The 16,376-nt window shown below is 43.5% G+C and overlaps 1 protein-coding gene across 7 annotated transcripts in view; it reads right to left on the bottom strand.

The window, feature by feature from the left end:
• The window catches only part of CCSER1 (coiled-coil serine rich protein 1), a 436,344-nt gene extending 421,793 nt beyond the window's left edge, over positions 1 to 14,551 (bottom strand). For all 7 annotated transcript variants that reach the window (XM_071808258.1, XM_065837729.2, XM_071808257.1 and 4 more), the window contains exon 1: positions 14,316 to 14,551. The gene's annotated coding sequence lies outside the window, so the exon portion shown is untranslated. The remainder of the gene's footprint in view (positions 1 to 14,315) is intronic.
• Positions 14,552 to 16,376: the final 1,825 nt, after the last annotated feature.

Raw genomic sequence — 16,376 nt, 5'->3', positions numbered from 1 at the left:
CACGACAATCTTCTGAGGAATACAGCTGCAGAGTGACAGACAACACACAGTACACCTCAACTACCTACAAACATTTGTAGTTTGTTTTCCTCTCAAAATGTTCATGTGCTTGAATATAACTCTTGGCATAAAGATTTTCTGGGGGAAGCACTGTTTCCAAGAAGAAGAAAAAATATCACACACTACACTACTAAAAATACAAAGCACTGTATTGTGAGAGAATAGTAGTGGAAATAAATGAAACCTGGTTCAATAAAGGTCTTGGTACCTCAGATAAAAGACTAGTAAAAGTTCACTCTTCCTCTCAGTGGGTTCAAATGTATGGGTAAAACATTTAGATAACCACTGGAGTCCAAGAAAATGTCCTTATGGAAACGTGTTCATAACGGTTTCAAGCCATGTAATGCATGCATAAAGCATCTTATAAAACTCCAGGTCAGCATCTAACCCCTATAGAAATACTAGACAAACAGACTAAGATACAGGAAAGCAAAAATATTTCCCCCTTTAATCTCCAGATGATGATGGACTTTATTAAACAGATGCCGCCCATCTTTCAGTTCAGTTAGCTGAAAGAACAAATTAGATGCACGTTTTCATACTGAAAATGTGAATGCAATGCAGAGCTTTGTTTAACAACAGGCTTGTAGAGCAAAGCCTAAGCAGAGCTAAGCCGTGGTCTCTGAGGGCTCCTCCTGGCACAGGCTCCTGTAGGACAGGAAGGGACGGGAACTGCATGCACCCTCGGATGGGAAGGACGGAAAGCCAGCCTTGCTATCTAGCAAGGAAAGCAGCCACAGTGGTAGCTGGGGGTTGGACAGGAAGAAACATAAGTTCCCAGTTAGCAAAATCAACAATCCCTCAGCTTCTGAATTACAAAAATGCCCGATTTCTTTTTCATTCAACGTTCTCAAAAAAAACCTCAAGACTTGAAGCGTAGCCTTGCACAACAGAATTGGCAGCATTTAGAAAACTCACACTAGCAGGAGAAGCCTACCATGAGAGCTATGAACACTGGCTAGCCACATGGACCATCCAGAGGACAGCCTGCGGGCCACACTGGGAACGTGGGACACTTCCATCTGGCCCATCACCCGCAGGAGACGCAGAACAGCTGCTCCGGCAGTGATCACAGCCCCAGCAGCCGCACACCTCTTGAACACAGTCCAGCACACAACATCGACACTGCTTCTGCAGCAGCCTGGGGGATGACGTGTGCTGCCAAGGATGGAAGGAAGCGCTTTTCAGGTCCTGGATCCCCCTTTTTACCCCAAAGCCTGAGCCATCCTAGCCTTTCGGCCACATCAAAAGAAGTTCCTCCAGCATGGCTTCATTAAGGGCAAATCACGTCTGACATAACTGGTGGGTTTCTACAACAGGTTTATGGTGTTGGTGGATAAGGGAAGAGCACCTGGTATCTCCTACATGGACTTGTGCGAAGCATTTGACAGTGTCCCACATTACATTGTTGTTTCTAAATTGGAGAGACACGGACTCAGCGGATGGGCCACTCGATGGATAACTGGCTGGACGGTCACACTCAAAGGCTTGTGGGCAATAGCTCGATGTCCCAGTGGAGGACAGTGGCAAGTGGTATTTCTCAGGGTCAGTATGGGGAGAAGCACGGTTTAACATCTTCGTCAGCGATGTGGACAGTGGGATTAAGTTGCACCCTGAGCAAGTTTGCCGAAGCACCATGCTGTGGAGGGGAGGGATGCCATCCAGAGGGACTCGAACAGGCTTGAGAGGGGGGCCCATGCGAACATCATGAAACAGATTCTAAGCCAAATTTAATTCAATATACAGGCTTACAGAAAACAGCCTTCTATGAGAAAGTGAAGTGTATCCATATTTATTTTGTTAAGTCCCATGGAAACCAATTAAATTAATTAACCTCTCTCCATCAACTTTCTTATTAAGTCTGTCCTAGTGCACAACAACATTCGGATGGAAGAGGCTAGATCATTTTCCTGCTCTAAGTCGTAAAAAAATTAATGGACAGAGTAACCAGCATGAGTAGTGAACTATGCTTCCACATTAATTATTTACTGTAAAACAGAACATACCTTGACTGTGGACCCTTAAAAACAGTCACCACTTTAATCCATCCATCATAGGGTCTTAAAATAAAATTTACCATGGGAAAGTGTGCATCCCAGAAATAACTGTATTATTCTCAGATTTCAGGGACAGAGCAACCAAGATGAGCATAGCTTCAGACCCTGTGTATAACAGTCTATACAAATTAGTCCCTTCATATTCAGATTCCAGATTTTATAGATGCTCTTCTAGTACTTCCAACTGCTCAACTATAACTAAACACCACCCTATTTCACTAAGCGTCCTCTTACCTTCACTTGCATTTCCGTATTTCTTTCATCTAGTTCCTTTTTTTTTTTCCTGTTAACTCAAACAAGCAGACCTTGTTTAACCCCTCGGGGTAAAACATTTTCCAATTCTTGAATCAGCTTCCATCATTTTCTTTAAACCATCCAGAAGCTGACATCATATTTTTCAATGTATGACACCAAATGGACTCATTCCAGCCAGCAGTCTTACTAACGACATTTCCAGCAGTAAAAACACCTCCTTTAGTTGTGTTCAGTACTCCCCCAAGCAGAGACACGTTGTGGTCTCATCCTCTGTACGAAATGGGGATTGGTTACACACTACTTCTGTAAGCCACTGGTTTTATAATGTAGTTTACGGGTGACCTAAATCTTTGCTTCCCATTCATGCAATGTTTCATTTAGCTTATTAAAATGAACCCCGTACAAGCGAGTTCATCTTATTATGCAGTGCGGATCACTCTTTGAAATTGAATTCCTGTTATTAGGTATACATTAACAATATTTTTGTTCATCTAGAATCTGAAAGCTTAACAACAGATTTTTGAAAAGAAGTGATGCTAGTCATGGCCACAGTGCTTTTCACACCATTATCTGCTGAGGGGTCAAACTGTGACACACAGGTGCTACGTAAGAAAGGGGAGATCAGATTGAAAACACAAATATCTCAGAGAGAAGGTTTTTTCTTCTTGTGAAGAGAGCTCAGAGGCTAAAATATCATTAGCTGTAAGAAATCTCATGTTAATGTCAAGTCACGTTACAAAATCTGAAATTAATTCAGCTGCCTATAAATTGTTGCCATCATTTGAAACACGGAAAACAAGATCTCTCCTGTTTGGCCGCTTGGGACAGTGGATTATCTAAGTTCAACACACAAAACGCAGCTCAGCAGCATTCCCCTAGCTCATGGAATGAGACTGTCAGCTCATGCAGTTTGCATTATCCTGGGCACTGCACACATAACCAGCTCCCGCCAAGACTTCCAAGTCTTAATTTCCACAACTGTAAACACTTAATTTGAGGACGCTTTGGGAACGCAGAACAGTGACCAGGTGTGGCGCAGCCATCGCACAGGTGCATCCAGACTGCACGCCTGCCTCGGGCACGGACAAGATCCAGTGTCCAGGAAGAACACAGATATTGCCCCTCAAAAATACTGCATCTCACTGCCAGCTTGTTCTGCATTCCCTTCAACACAGACAGACTTTTAACCTCCACCACATACTTAAGCATGAAATTTCAAGTTTTGCACAAAGAGCATGCTAGAAAATATATATTTTTCTAAACCAGTTACACTTAATTTCATTTGTCACAGCCTATGACAATCAATAAACACAGATAATATATTTTAAGCATATGAAACGACTTACCAATAGGATTTTTGACTGCATTTTTCACATCACAACTGATCTAGAGAAGGTATGCATGGGGTAGGCAAAAATCCTTGAAACGAAAAATCATTAAAACTTGATAATTACGTTTGCTGAGAGCACTCATTCCTTCCATCAAGTTGTGTGAATAATTCAAATTAAGTACAGCCTTCTCTCTTAAATGCACAACATGATTTTAAGGGATTTCCTACATGAGATTTAAAATCTTTTAGGTACCTATGCCTTACTGTACCCAAGCAGAGACATCACCAAATTCATCCAATGCAGCCTGGGGGGAGGGAAATAAAGGCATACTTCAAACCTATATTACAAACTGAAGGAATTAGAAAGAAAAATCCAAAAAAGCAAGAGTTGCTGAAATGGTGTATTACATTGACTTTAAATATTTAAAACATTTAAAATATTTTAATAAATTATTCATGGAATATTTAAAAATACAAAATCTGAGAACTAATCCCTGTATCTGTAGATTATTTTCTTGCTCTCCATCACTTGTCTGGTCTGTGCCTTCTAGGGAAGAGTGCTGAAACCACAGTAACAGCCTGAATTACTTAAGGATTTAGGGAGAGATCAACCCAGCTTTTCAGTAATGATAGTATCTTCTCAAAAGCCCGCAGAGGTCATGACTAGCTTCAATGACATATTGTTTATTACGTTCAGGACATTGACGAAGCGTGACTTAGATCAATGAGGTACTTCAGCACACAAAACATAGCTGGGAATTGTACACCTCACTTCAGAAGACGGCAGCCTGTTCCTCCACAGCAATCACAAGTTATCATATTCCTTTCAACTCGGCTAACCCCTGCACACCACAACGCAGGCCAGGACCTGCCAGAAAGCTGCCTTGCCATCCCCCTCAGGTCCTGTGCTTTCAAACCCAGCAACTTCTCCCCAACATTCAGAAACAGCGAAGTGTCAGACGCAACTCAAGGCTGAGCACGCTCCAGAAAGCTGGCTAAGGGTCCAGCCGTTTACACTGCACGGATTTGGAGAGGCAGTCGGCTAACACGGGTACAACCAGCCCCTGAGCACTGAGATCCCAAGGACGAATGAGCTGGACATCAGGCGGTTCCTCCTGCTGGAACAGACCTAGGAGACCCGTTCCTTGTGAAAACTTCACCGTGCGAGCTGTTTGCTGGGCTGAGCAAGCAAAGCAAAGGATCTGAGGATCTGCATGGTTCTGGTGAAACAGAACACCCACATGCTGCTCCATTTGAGCAGACAAAGCCCAAAAGAGAGACATAAGGTAAAAACAGCATAAAAGGCTGTAATATACAGGGAGCCTGTCAAGCTGCTCACAATATATCCTTACGGTGAACGAAGGGTAAGCACCAGGACAGATGGCAGAAACTTTTAAAGCCTACGGGTGGTTTGGGTTTTTTTTTTCCTTCTGTAATCAGATGTAGAGATTAGCACAACATAGTAAACAGTTTGAGGATTACAGTGAAATTCATCTCTCTATATATCTACTCCTCAACAGAAAAATAAACAAATACGAAATATACTCTGTTACATCTCCAGCCAGGATATGATTTAAATTTCCATCAAATCTGACTTCTCTAGCAAATGCCACTCAGTAGGAAAACCCTCGGGGCATTAAACAGCCAAAGCGAGGTACGTAACCACTCCATCCTAGCACAGCACAGTCTCCGCGGGTCTGCAATTGAGTCCGAAAACATTGCACCCTTTAGAAAATTCTTCCCAGAATGACATGACAGGCTATGACCTGGCATTCATTACAGGAAAAACACCTGTTCATTCTTCAGGTATTGATTAACTAATGGCAAAACGCTAGTTAACAGAAGGAAAAACATTAAAGGAAAGGAAAAAAACCACACACGCACAAGACTCATGGCAAAATATCTGGCATCTTTCCCTTAATACCACTAATGTATGTATAATATTACTTTATTCAGTTATATTGACTTCACTAGGAGAATACTTTGAGTAAAGATTGTAGTACAGGGAATAAAGAGAATTACATTTTGTTCATAATACCTTTTGACTTGGGAATCCCAAAGACATCTAAGCAGCATATTCTGGTTAATTTACTTTGATATGTGAAGATTAACTCCAGGGAAATAAATATAATACATTCAAGAATTCTTTCCACCACCCCTGTAATTGTTTCTATTGTCAGAGTTTCATTAAATCCTTCTGGTAAAACCCTAAGTATTATAGGTCTGCAGTATTCAAGATAATGAAGTAGCCCATGAAACAACTTGCCTCAATAACAATCATTCATAACTGATAAATTACAAAAGGCCTTTCTAATACACATATACAGTAACCAGGGTGCAACTGAAGAGCAACATGAACAAGGCAAAACTATCCCAGTGCCAAAGCAAAAATCCCAGCTTTAAAAGACACTTCACCCTTGGGTCACTTTGTTGGACCCTGCATGCCAATTTATCTCAGCTGAAATTTTCATTCCAATAAAAAGGTGCATTTTTTGCACACAAGCTCAGCAAATCGTTTGACAGGAACACAGCAACGCACACCCGTCTGACAGAGCAAACCAACCTCATTCATGTATAAACACGCGCTTGAATTATCACCACAGTGCCCTGCCCAAATTGTTTGCCAAAATAAATAACCACACGAGGAGGCTTCTGCTGTTGTTACTGTGCCAAACACTCACAACATATCATTATTTTTCATGGTCACTCTCTTCAATTTCTATTCTGTTTGTTGTCTACCATAAACTGTGATCATCTACAGCCCAGAAACATAATATGCTTTCTAAATCTTAGCACAGACTGAAGTACTGAAACTTACTGTTCCATATGTCTGTTAAGCTTCTCTTGACACAAAGACTCCCTTGATTTATTTCTAAGCTCATTTTCTACTACAGCAACAAACCACTTAAAACACTTTGGTAGGATTGCACATTATTTGAATACAAATATTTGGATTTTGCATTCACTCCTAATTGGTGTTTTGCTATTGCACAGGAAAACAGATGCCTCTACCTGAAGTTTTCTCCTACTTGTCTTCTTTTAACACAGCTCCTTAAACCAGAGATACCACAAAGATGTTGAATGGGAACAAGAGCGTAGTTTCCTAGTTTCCCATCTTCAGCTGGGTATCTGTAACTGGGCTCTTTCCTTCAGTTATTTATGCTATATGGCCAGCCCCATACACAGTACACTATGTTGGCATGGTTTCTGTTTTACGAAGTACTTAGGTGCATTAGTTCAAAGAAAATCCAATTAATCTGCACCTTCTGGACTGCAGGGTTTGTTTGGGCTCTCCCCATCCTTCTCTGACAGCAGACAACAAAAGTAACTCGAGTCTGGCCTTCTTGATTATGTTGACACGTTTGCTGAATGTCTGCGAAAAAAGACTAACTTAAAAACACAATACCTGTTAAACTCAGCTTTTGACTGAGAAGGTAACAAAAGCTTCACACCTGCAATAGACTTCCTTGAGGACTTCAGGGAGGTCAGTATTAAAATCAAAACCAAAGCCAAATCTTCAAGTTGTGTAAACAGATCCAGCATACGGGCTTAAACAAATCAATTCTCATCAGGCAGGCATCAGTCCAACGCCCTGAAGGAGTACTCCACCCTGTGCTTTTTGAAAAGGCAATATAAAAATAACCCCGGGGAGGGAGGAACACCGTAACCAAAAAGAAAAAAAAACATAGTAATAATTTAAAAAAAAATAATTAACCTTAGGAAAGCCACTGAGGGTTTTTCTCACATATCATTATAAGCACCAGATCTAACAAGGCGTAGTTACCTACGGATTTGCATGCTGTGGTTAGCTCATTTTAATGTCTAAGAAGCTCCCAGCAGCCAGGGGACATCCAAGACTCCTCTCAGGTTGACTGATAATGATCACAACAGAATGAGCTCACCAAGCAGCTTCTCTCTCCACCACAAAACTTACATGAGTCTCGCCCTCTCTCCTCCAATTTCTCAAGACTTCATAATACTTTGTGCTTTAAGGTTTCTATGCTTTTGTCAAATAATGCTGGAAGGAACTGAAGAGTTCAAAAATAACTGGTGCAGATTAATATACAAACAATACATCAAGACAGTAGGATAGCAAGTCTTGTTTCCATAGAAAATTAGGATAAGCTATTTTCACCTATCCTCTGACGAAAATTTACCAGAGGTTTGCAGGCTTCCTTTTGGATTTCCAGGACAGAAAAGCAGTTTCAAGAGGAACGGAGGAAAACCAACAGTCTACCAAGGGAGAGGTGCTAAAGGCACTGTAGTTGCAAAGCAATGGCATTGCCTGCCCGCTCAGCCCAACAGCAGCTCCAAGAGACACGTGTGTTGGGCTCCACTGAAGGAAACAGCACTGTAACACTAGCTGAGGATCCAGACCCATTAGTGTCCATCTGTGAACAACTTTTAACTCCTCCTTTAGATTTCACATACTTACCCGTTTTACTATCTAAATTAGAAAGAAATAGTGATTTCTGAATATCAGTAACAAAAACCTGGGCAGCAAAAGGAGTTCAAACTCCTGTTTTGTTTTGTTTTCTAAGAGGGGGATTGATCCATCCTCACCGTTCTTTCAAGCCTGCCTCAAATCTTTGACTTGAAATAGCTGTTGAGTTCCTCACCAACAGCTCTCACACGTCTCTCAAGCTGTTCTGCGTCATGTCGAGTCTTGTTTTATTTTAACTATACAAACTCTTCATGACAAGGACTCAGTCTATATTTAGAAAACACTGCGTAAAGATATAGTGCTGTGTAAGTGTCTTACAATTTCTCTGGTGTTCAACATTTTGGAAGTCATATGCAAACTATAAGGAATAAAGGATCATTAATGTGAGTAGAGGATCACTTCCTTTATGCATAATTTTTTCTTCTGAGTATTTTCAAAGCTTACAGAATCACAGTAAAATAGCTACACTGCTGGATCTCAGTCAAATTCAAATGAACGTATGAGTAGACAGAAACTCTAAAATTCTCACTCTACTTCAATAGTAATTTCCTGTTTACCTTCTTCAATGAACAGTATCATCCTAAAGCCCCCTCACACTAAAGATACAAATAATGTGTGTACTGTTAATACACAGCTCTCACAAACATCTTGCTCACAACACATTAAACTCCTTAAAACAGGGATGAGTAGTATTTTTCTTTTTATTTTCTCCCCCTCAGTTATTACATGTTTAGAGATCTGAGAGTACATTTCAAAAGCTGTGAACTTATGTTTGGATTTTACTGTACAAGATCAAGTAAATGAAAGAAATCCTTTTCTTCTGAAGCATTTGCTACTCCAGATCTAGAACAGAGCATGACTTTCAACTGAAAGCACTACAGCTTACCTTCTTTGGCAAAGATTGTTTGTATTATATATATATATACACATGCATGCAGTATTTAACCCAGAAAATTGACTCCTATGCTGACCAGGGAATATTATATATCTCTGCAAGCAACTCACATGATGGGTTAGCTAAAAACTTTATTCGAGTCTTATTAATGCCGTAGTCTTCATCAGCTAACACTCTTAAATTGAACTATTCTAGATATAAATATGTGTCTCTTGACAAAGAAGATTCAGATACATAATCAAGTTATTAGGCCCTAAGCTATGCCATATAAGGTGCTGTTCACACGCTCCTAGCTCATGTCACACACTCAATGAAGAAGTTCAAACTAACTTTTCTGCACAATAAAATCCACACAAACACAGCAGAGCTGCAGATCTGACAGCCTAAACCAGCCTTGTAGCTTCTGCTTCCCACGTCTGCCTATTAAAAATTTACTCCGTAACAAACCCCATCATTAACAGACAATTGTATATTGCTTCCTTATTAAGGGCCACGAGCAAGTAGCAAAGACTGGTGTGAAATTGGCTGACACCCTGCCACAGACAATGAGCTACCAAAAACATATTTGTCCAAGATCAAGATCTTAAGATGAGAGCTTAGAGAGGATAGAGATTACCTGGTGGCTAATGTGACTAATCCCTGAACTTCTTCCAACAGCCTTTCTGTGGTCAGCTGGAACAGAGGCACAGAGCTGGGAGCACCTAACAGCCAGTTTCTCTTTCATTCTCCACCAACTCTCCTCTGTATCTTTTTTCCCCTCACCTCAGCAGATGCCCCAGAGTTCACTAGCTATAAAACAGATTAGCAGATAAAAAGAACTCATTTGTGGTGTCAACTCTTAGCAGCTGAAAAACTAATTTCTCTATATTCTTTTTACCTCCTCCTCATGTACTCCACATGCACACTTTGCACAGCTCTCTTCTCAATTTCATTTTGAAACAGGGTTTTTTCCAAATCTTAGACTCTTCCTCCTACTTTCCCATTATCCATCAACTTCTGAATATTTAAAATCCAGGTAACTATTATAACATCCCCAATCTTTTTAGGCTCTGCTCCAGCTGGACTTAATAAAAACTCTAAATGCCTTGTTTTCTACCTGATATTGTGCCCTTGCATAATTGCCATTAATATAGAATAGGTACCTATAGGTACAGAACAGTTTATTTTCAGAAACACTTGAAGTTGTATCAATTGTATTTGCAGAGTCTTGACCATTCTGGAATTCCTATTCCTACTCTTCTGGACTCCCGACTCCTTGTAAGAAAAATGTTTATAACTTAATTTTTAGAAGTAGTAAGAATTAGTCATGTAACAAAAAACACCAAAACCAGGACATGCATGCTAAGTTTTGAAAAATCAGTCCTTCACAAAAATAAATGCTGTACAAAGCCAACTAACAGACACTATCATACTATTTAAGGGTATAATCAAGGCCTCATTAAAATCAGTAGCATTTTAGCCACTGGCTAACACAGCCAACATTTCTCACAGAGCTTATAGATACTATATTTAAAAAACAGGTTCAAAACACTAACAAATTAGGATGCTTGAGTCTTCTACCCACAGCAGAGTCACTGCACTCACTATAGTTACAAAACACTAGAGAATTGACACAAACAAAACCACGTCATTTTACACCTCACAGTGAGGGCAGCACCTGTCATCACCTGTGAACCTGAAAGAACTTAGAGCGAGTTGGAGCATCACTTCACTTTAAATAAGTATAGATATAGCCTATTGCCATTTTCTGACAGTCACCTCCCTTCATCAATACATAGAGAAAAAGACATTGTTGTATCATTGGAAGAATCTGTTTACCAAGGCAGTTATATTAATATTTCTGAATACTGCAAGTGAGATTAGCTTGTTAGCACTTTTATCCTTACAATATATAGATTAAGTTCTTATTTAAAGCTTCTGTGTTAACAGCAGAATAAATACTATTTTTCTTGCACAGACTGAAGTAGTAAGTACGACGGCAATTAATACAGAAAACAAAGGCAATCTTATTCTTGCCATGACTGTTATTCTATTTCTATTTTACCTGAGCCATAACACGTTCAGTTACTCATCAAGAATTCAGCCTGCAGATTCTGAAGTTATAAAACCTGTTAAAACAGTCACCAAGGCCCTCATTCAAGTAAGTAGCAGTTCTGCCACTGGCTTAAATGGTCAAAACTTCCCTGAGAACCAATAGCAAAACTTTTCCTCTCTCTGCACCAGTAACACATCAAAAAAAGAAAAGAAGGAGCAGGAAAGAGGCCCAACACCAAAAATAACAGAAGTAAAAACAGAGAAACAGAAAGCCAGAGCTGGAAATGCACTAGAATGAATGTATTTTCAGAAGCAACATTTTGCACCACCAAAACACGCAAAGAGTGTTTATTCAAGCTTCCCAGCAGTCTGTCACAACTGGTTCTTCACACTGGAAGGAGCTGTGACCCTCAGAGCGTTACTGACTGAGCTGGAGCTCAAATTCCTGATATGCTAGAGCATTATAAAAAATTAAGTGGTATTTTCTTTAATAATGTAAAAGTGTCGTTACATTCTAGGAGTACTGACCTGCTTTCTCTCAAACTCAACAACAAAACGAAATCCAGGAAAAGCTGCTTCTCCTAGACTGAAAAAATAATTTGCTAGTAATTCATCTCTGTAGAGAAAACGTTGCATAACTTTACACCCAAATCCTGTGGCGGGATCTGTAGGAAGTTTCCACACCTATGCCAATTTACCAAAAAAAACTATAGCAATACAGTTAATTCATTCAGATAAGACTGTAGGATTTCCACTTCAAATGTCTTTGTCACTTTATCTACTATTAAGTGTATTTTGACAAAATACTTTTCTCAGTGACTTGTATCTGTGTAATTCACATAAAAACCATACATTGACCTTATGCAAGCCTGGCCTTCCAACTACTTCAGATGGTTTAATCCAACAAAGCCACAGTATCTTCCATGAACCTTATCCAGACTGAGCAACATCTCTTGCAACTGATGAAACACTCCATCTAGTGAACACAAACATTGCTAAATGCAAGTTGTTCAACCTCCAGCCATTAACTAAAATGGCATTAGGCTTGAATGTGGAGGCTCAAATATGAGGCGCTAGGCTTGGGTCAGGAAGAAGTTCAACCACCTACGTACGGCTTACGTAGCACAAGAGATGGTGCTCTCACACAACCGTATGCTTAGACCTGAGGATACAAGATGCTTTTTCAGCATCTTCTGTGACTAACAGACTTGAATGCCAAACACTATTTCTTGTGACACAGGCCATACCCTACGTGCTGATCCAGGTCGTCCTTCTGGTCCAGCTCCCTACTCAGGCCCGCAGCAAGCTCTGCAAAAGGCAGGCCCTGCTCAGGCCAACAGGCACCAGCTATTCCAAAAAGTCCTGCCAGGGACTACAGCCAGGGCTAGAGGACCTGAGCCTGCAGGCTGACAGACAACCTGCCATTGAACTAAACACCCCCACCCAACTGCCCAAGGAAGCTGCTGCACTCCGTGTCCCTCCATGCCCAAACGGGGAAGTTCTTCAAACTACAAGGGCTGTTGCACTCCCGACTCCAAGGTGTAAAGGAACCCCAATTTGCAGCAAGTATCTCTTGTTTATATGACACACTTTCAACAGACCTGAGACAGTGCTGCCTATTCAGGGGATGTTGCTCTGAGTAATAACTTCAGGGTGAAAAGAGTCATCATCACATCTGCAGGAAGGCTTTCTAAGGCTAGCAATTCCTCCGGGTTATTCCAGGACTGAGTCAGCCCTTTCCATTTCCACTTCTAAGAAAACATTCTTGCAATATTTTTACTGTTTCTGCAATAACTCTCTGTCCTACTGCAGCCTCAAAAAACACAGCTAAAGCAAGCCACTGCCGAGATGATCACCAACACTAAATGTGTTTACGTACTGTTATTACTTTCAGCTACATAAATACAAATATTACTCTCCTTTACACCAATTGCGTTTGTACTACAGAGACACAATGAGAAGTTGTAAAGAGGACGAGAACCCTCCTGAAGGATTAGGCACAATGTCTTTGCTATCTAAGCTTTTCCACTTCATTAATATTTCACTTTTATATATTCCTCGGCTGCTTTACAAGATGTTCCTTTCTCTCCTTCTTAAGTATGAGCAAGGAGAATTGTTTGAAGTAACTGGTAGACCTTGCCTCACATCCCCACCTCCATACCCCCTGAGAGTTTAACACTTCAAGTGCAGTATATACTAGATAGAAAAACACAGCTGGCATAGGAAAAGATTAGAGGCAATTCGGAGTCTTCCTTCTAGTTACACTCAACTATAAAGGTGTGTAACAAGACAACGTGTACCCCAGTTTGTCTCTATGCCAAGACACTGTTGTCAATTTCAGATATGAGAGGGAGACATAAAGCTGAGGGGGTGTTCCTTCTCCGAACTACTCCATTCCTTTGCAAGACAACTCACCGCAACTTTATTTTCCTTGAAAAAAAATGAACAGTAACCTCTTTCAGCCAGGAGAAACGACACAAAATCTATCTGGAGGAAACATGGGATTTTCACAAACCTCTTCCATAACAAGCACTACCACCACCATCTGCTCCACCTTTTCAGCATGCCATGCGGTTTTGGAAAACACTGGCAACATCCTCCAGCTGTACCTCCCAATCGACCCCCAAAGCAAAGGCCACACATAACCAGCCCTACCCCACAGGTGAACTGCAGATTGCTTAATAAAAGCAGGAGGGAAAAAGAGGAGGGGAAATAATATTTAAAAAAAAAAAAAAGCACACGCTAAAAGCCAACAAAAAAGCGTTCTGATCTTTTCCCCTTCACCTGCAGCAGCGAGGCCAGGACCGACTCCCAGAGCGAGGTGCGGCGGCGGCAGATGCTTCCCCATAACTCCCCGGGCCTCCCCCTCCCCGCCGCCCCCGCTGCCCCGGCCCGGACACCTGCGGCCGCCCCGCCACAAAGGCGCTCACGCCACTGTCCCCGTGCCGCTAATCCCCGCCGACACCGGCTCCCGGGGATGCGCTGCAGCGCGGGCAGCCCCGTTCCTGCTCCTCCTCCTCCGTCGCCGCCGTTGCAGCCGCGCCGCGGGTCGGCGCAGGGCGGCCGGGAGCCGCCGCCCCGCCAGCGGGGAAGGCGAGCCCAGGCTCGGGGGGGCCGCCCGCGGCACCTCCGCACCCACCGCCGCGCTGCCCTCCCCGCCAACCGCAGCCCCGGGGTACCGCACACCCGCTGCCCGGGCCGGCTCAGCGCGGTGGGACCGCCCGGGGGGGGACGCGTTACCTGGCCGGGCTCCTCCAGCGCCCGGGGCGCTCGGGGGCTGGGACCGTCCGAGCCCCCTGCGGCGCTGCCACCGCCCCTCTCGGCTCGCTGGGCGGGCGTTCTCCTCCGTCCCCCCGCCGCGGGGTGAATAACCCGTCCGGAGCGGCGGCACCCCGGTCGGTCGGTCGCTCGGTCAGCCCGTCATGCTGCGGCCGGGCGGGTGCCCGCGGATGTGCGCGCGGGTGGCGGTTGGGCGGCGCGAGGGGCGGGCGGTTGGGCGGTGCTTCCGCGCGGGCGGCCGGGAGCGCGTGTGCCCGCGCGCGTGTGCGCGTGTCCATGTGTGCGTGCGGTGAGCGCGTGTGCTCGCGTGCGGTGAGCGCGTGTCCATGTGCGTGTGCGGTGAGCGCGTGTGCTCGCGTGCGGTGAGCGCGTGTCCATGTGTGTGTGCAGTGAGCACGTGTGCTCGCGTGCGGTGAGCGCGTGTGCCCGCGCGCGTGCCCATGTGCGCGTGTCTCTTTAGTTTGCAGATGAGGAGGCTGAGGGGTGACCTTATTAATGTTCACAAATATATAAAGGGTGGGTGTCAGGAGGATGGAGCCAGGCTCTTCTGGGTGACAACCAGTGACAGGACAAGGGGCAATGGGTGCAAACTGGAACACAGGAGGTTCCACTTAAATTTGAGAAGAATCTTGTGCCCAGTGAGGGTGGCAGAGCCTGGCCCAGGCTGCCCAGGGAGGTTGTGGAGTCTCCTCCTCTGCAGACATTCAAACCCGCCTGGACCCCTTCCTGTGGAACCTCAGCTGGGTGTTCCTGCTCCATGGGGGGATTGCACTGGATGAGCTTTACAGGTCCCTTCCACCCCCTGACATTCTGGGATTCTGTGTCCTCGCAAACCCTGCACCCCCAAAACCTGCAACAAGTCTGTCCCCCAAACCCTCACCCCCAGATCCTGCCCTACCAAACCCTTCACCTCAAACACCTGTGCCCCAAGATGGTGCTACCCTAAACACGGCAGCCCCAAATCCTTTGCCCTGAGACTCTTCTCTCACAAACCCTGCACCCCAAAACTCTGCAACCCCAAATCCTTTCCCCCAAAAACAATGCACACCCAAACCTTGAACCTGCAGACCTGGCACCCCACTGTCCTGAACACCTGAACCCTGCACCCCCAACCCTGACCCACAATCAATGCACTTACAAACCCTACACCTCCAGGTCCTGAATACGCAAAGTGTTCCTGTGTGCGTGTCTGTGAGAGCGGGGGAAAGTCCGAGTGTCCCCGGGAGGAGCTCAGCGCCACCCCGGTGCGTTCACACTCACCCTCTGCTCAGGGTCTTTCATTTTTTTCCCTTTCCCGTCTGATTTCACTTCCTCATCCTCTTTTCTGATGCGTGTTTTGTAATTATTCTGCAGTTGCTGGTCCCGGCTGCACCAGTTGCAGTGCAGGAATGACTCCCCTGGCATATTGGCTCAGGGCAGAGGTCAATTATGTGGCATTTAAATGTAATTAATCAAGTTCTTTATCAAATTCAGAAAGAAAAGGTGAAACAGAGGAATAGCTATGTTTTATGCAACTAATACTTAAAGAATATCATCGAGTTTTTCTTTCCGATTTATACAGAATCCTTCCTCCATGATGTACCAAAGTGAACTCAGTAAGGACATCATTTGACTAAAATGAGTGACAATTCACAACTGCAGATACGTGCCTGTCCCCTCACATTGCAAAAATTGACATGCATAATTCAGTGAATGGAAGAAACACGTTGACTTTGCTGACTGAAGTCTGCACAGAAGCGCGTTCTTCATTCTGCAGCATCATTATCCTGAAATTGAAGAACCCAGAGAAGTTTTAATTATTAGGCTTATACAAAGAAATGCAGATCAGAATGGAGACCATGAGAGTTGTGAAGAATTTTGAATAAAACACATTTTCACCAAATACAGCTGCAACTTAACAACAAGGAGGTTCCCCTGACGTTCTGAACAAGAATGGTGTGAGAGTGCAGAAAGTGCCAGGAAACTGAATGTTTAGAAATGCACCTTCACAAAAGTGAAACTTTCAAACAAGCACCTTCACCA

This window comes from Patagioenas fasciata, chromosome 4 (genome assembly GCF_037038585.1).
Source record: "Patagioenas fasciata isolate bPatFas1 chromosome 4, bPatFas1.hap1, whole genome shotgun sequence".
NCBI lineage: Eukaryota > Metazoa > Chordata > Aves > Columbiformes > Columbidae > Patagioenas > Patagioenas fasciata.
Note: the sequence above shows the minus strand (reverse complement) of the source record. Positions and strands in the feature narration are given on the sequence as shown.